A 4,245-nucleotide genomic window follows, 5' to 3' on the forward strand; every position below is an offset into this window, starting at 1 on the left:
CCTTGGCTGTGTGATTTACAGGCTCTTTTTCTTCCTGGTGTTCCCTGTAAAATGAGGGAGGCTCAGCCACACCTAGGTCTGGCTGCCCAGTTTGGAGTTTGTGAGAAGACCAGGCCCAGTAGAGGACAAAGCTGGAGCTCGCGGGAGGCAGGTCTCCCTGGGAGTGGGAGGTGGGAGAGGGGAGTCTTGGGTGGGTATAGGGGCAACATCAAGGTGGCCCTGGGGTTTCCAGAAACAGAGGGGGCAAAGCTGGAGGGTCTGGGGGCTGCTGCCCAAGCCTGGCTGTTGCTGGTCTCTCCTTACAGCTACAGCTTCCTGCCTGGTCAGGTGACAGCTTCGTTCCAGGATGGACTTTGGGCCCTCCTGACATAGGCTGCTGAAAACTCTGTTTCCTTAGCTGCCCACAGGGCCAGCAAAAAAAGGTAGCTGAGCTGAGTAGTCATGAATCTAGAGGGCAGGGTTTCAGGCTAGCCCTTTCCAGGCTAGCCCTCTCTGGGTGTCTTTTGTATGTATGTGTGTCCATTAGGCCAGTGGACAAGAGGAAAAGCTGGGATTCCTGGTCTCAGGGTGGTCCGGGTTGGAGTTGGGAGGTGAGGATGTCTGGCTGTTGGGAGTTAGAATAAGGGAAAATAACCCTGACCTCTCCCCACTCCCCTCCTTCCCCACTTCCAAATCAGGAGACCCAATCTCTGAGCTGACTCCTGGGGATTGTGGGGATTTTTTTTTCAATTTTTAAAAAAAGATAGTATTTTTAAGTAATCTCTACATCTAATGTGGGGCCTGAACACACAACCCTGAGAACAAGAGTTGCATCCTCTACTGACCAAGCCAATCAGGTGCCCCTCAATTTTTTTTTTTTTTAATTAAGTAAACTCTATGCCCAGTGTGGGCTTGAAGTTAGGACCCTGATGGGATTGAGCCCCGCATTGGGTTCTCTGCTCAGCAATGAGCCTGCTTCCCCACCCTCTCTCTCTATATTGCCTCTCTGCCTACTTGTAATCTCTGTCAAACAAATAAATAAAAATCTAAAAAAAAAAAAAAAAGTTAGGACCCTGAGATCAAGAGTTGCATGCTCTACCAATGAGCCAGCCAGGAATTCCTGGGTGGGGGATTGTGGTTTGAGAGGAATTTTTGCTAAGGAATTATATGAACCACTGGCTGCGCCAACTTTATAGGCCCAATCACCCCTTGGTCCTAATTTCAGAAGGGCCCCACATTTGGTTGAATGCTCTGCTGTTGCCTTCTTCTTCTTTTTTTTTTTTTTTGTCATGAAAAAACTGTATTTAGATTTAGCCAGCTGGACTCAGTTTAGATGATCCCAATTTTGTTGGCAACATCCAAAGCATCATAGTCAGGGGCCAAACGTGTGCCTTCTTCTCTCCATCAGGCCTGATTAAGGTGTTGGCCTTGGCTACATCAATGTCATAGAGCTTCTTCACAGCCTGTTTGATCTGGTGCTTGTTGGCCTTGACATGCACAATGAACACAAGTGTGTTGTTGTCTTCTATTTTCTTCCTGGCTGACTCAGTATCGGGGGGAACTTGATGATGGCATAGTGATCAAGCTTGTTTCTCTTGGGGGTGCTCTTTCGAGGGTATTTGGGCTGCCTTCGGAGACGCAGAGTCTTGGGTCGTCAGAACATAGGTGATGTGCAGATCTTCTTTTTTTTGTGACTGTGGACGCCTTTCAGCACCGCTTTCTTGGTTTTCAAATCAAAGCCTTTGCTTTGGCTTGGGCTTTGGGAGGGGCAGGGGCTTCCTTCTTAGCTTTGAGCGCCATCTTTGTAAAAGGGCGCTGTTGCCTTCTTAAAATTTTTTAAAGTAAGCTCTATGCCCAGCACGGGCCTCCAACTCATGACCCTGAGATTGAGCCTCATGCTTCACCTACTGAGCCCACTAGATGCCCTGCCTTCTTGAAAAATTTAACAACCTTGGGGCCCCTGGGTGGCTCAGTTGTTAAGCATCTGCTTCTAGCGCAGGTCATGATCCCAGGGTCCTGGGATGGAGCACTGCATTTGGCTTCCTGCTTGGCAGGAGGCCTGCTTCTCTCTTCCCCACTCCCCCTTATTTGTGTTCCTTCTCTTGCAGTGTCTCTCTCTGTTAGATAAATAAATAAAATCTTAAAAAGAAAAGAAAATTTTAGTAATCTTATTTATTTGAGAGAGAGAGAAAGAGAGCTAGAGTGGGGGAGGGAAGGACTGAGGAAGAGGTGGAAACAGATTCCCCACTGAGCAGGGAGCCTTAAGAGGCCTGATTCTAGGACCCCTCAGATCATAACCTGAGCTGAAAGCAGATGTTTAACTGACTGAGCCACCCAGGTGCCCAAAAATTTTAGTAATTTTTGAACAAAAGGTCCTGCATTTTCATTTTGGACTAGGCCCTGCAAATTGTGGGAAGGAGATGCTGAAAGGGTTGGTGGGGGGACAAGACTGACTTATATCCCTCTCCTGATCGCCCCTTCCAAAAGCCAGAGTATATTTCCCTTCTTCTCTCCTCCCTACCTAGTGCTTCCGGACTATCCAACAGGCCAAGTTCCTACATGGCGCTCTTTCTCTGTGTTTCAGTCTTGCCTATAACACTTCTCCTTTGATACCTGCCAAGTGAGGGAGAGGAAGGGTCCTTAAGGCCAGTGCTGGGCTGGGCAGGGAGAACACGAGGACAGGGCCCATTGTAGTCCCTGTGCCTGGCCCAATGTCTGGTCCAGACGAGGTACTTTGGGATGTGGGCTAGACCTGAATGAATGATGATTAGATAGGGAAACTGAGGCCCAGCAAGGATAGTGATCTGCTGCAAATCCCCCCGGGGGTTTGTCAAAGCTGAGCCCCCGAGGACACACATCGGGCTAAGGCAGGTCAGGGAAGCTAAACTCTGCAGTGCAATTATTTTTAGTGATACAGTGAGTGCTGTCTACACTATGTCAGGGCTGCCTGGCCTGGGTACCCCAGACAAATGTGTCTCTGCCCTTGTTTAGACCAGGAGCCAGGAGAAAGTGATGTGTCCAGAGTCAGGTTGGATGGACGAAGGCAAACTCTAACTGGTGGGGTAGCACAGTGCCCTTCTTGGGACCCCCGAGCCCACGGCTGTGCCCTAGGGCAATTTCTAGTCCTATGGACCAGGCTGAGACAAGATCTAGATTGCTGGTCTTGGCTCCTCTGCTGCTGACCACCTCTGTGCTCTTGGCAATCAGTGGTCTCTCCTGGCTTTAGTCTCCCTTCTGTGTTATGGAGGTAACACTTCCTGCGCTGATTCCCTCATGGCTTGGTGTGGGATCTGATGTTTTAAAAGTGCTTGGTCAGCTATGATAAAGAGCCAGAGGCCTGGAAGAAATGAGCACAGCATTTTCATGATTCCTAAAGGCTTTCTTCCCTAGGACCATACTTAGTCACACTTCTTACCCAAACAGGATCTCAAAGCCCCTTAGAAGCTATGAGTTTATCATGCCCAAGATCAGCCCTAATCTGTGTTGAGCATCTCAGTGGGGAATCCAGGCCCAAGCAGGGGTGCCCTGGGGCCTGACAGCAAAGTCCAAGGGCAAACTGAGGCACGGACTCTCCTCATTCTCCCTCACTAAGGGTTGGAGAGAGAGCGCAGGAAGCATGGACCCCAACTCCACATTGAGGGTTGACACTGGGGAAGGTGCGTTGAATTGGAGGTTAGGAGAGGTCTGCCCAGTCACCAGACTGGAGAGGAAGGCCCACTGTGGGTCACAGGTCTCAGGTGCGTCTGCAGCCTCAGTCTCCAGAGCAAACTCCAACGCCGTCTGGGTCCTAGAAAGAATTCTCAGAACTTCCATATTCCAGGAGAAGAATGCTAGACCCCCCAGGTCTTCCCAGGCTGAACTCAGGATACCTGGCTGTCCTGGGGTCCGAGCCCAGTATTCCTCCCCCGGTCTCCCAGTACCTTCTCCCGCGAGGCCAACTCCCCTTTCGCGCCCCCGCCGGCCCCGAACCTCAGGCCCGCTCCTCCCGCCCTGCCCCGCGACCCCGCCCACTGGGTCCCCCGGCCGCCCAGCCACCCGCCCGACCACGCCCTCCCTCGGCCCCCCGGACCTCCCGGAGCTCCCAGAGTCGGACCGCAGGCTGGAGGCGGCGGGGAGGGCGGCAGGCGGCGCCGCCCCCGCCCCGCGGCCGCTCCCTCCCCGGCTGCAGGCAGGCCTCCGCGCCCCGCCCGCCGCCCGACCCGCCCCTCCCGCGCCGCTCCCGCCGCCCGGCCGCTCCCCGCGGGCTGCGCTTCCGCCGCCCAAACT

This window comes from Neovison vison, chromosome 2 (genome assembly GCF_020171115.1).
Source record: "Neovison vison isolate M4711 chromosome 2, ASM_NN_V1, whole genome shotgun sequence".
Taxonomy (NCBI): Eukaryota; Metazoa; Chordata; class Mammalia; order Carnivora; family Mustelidae; genus Neogale; species Neogale vison.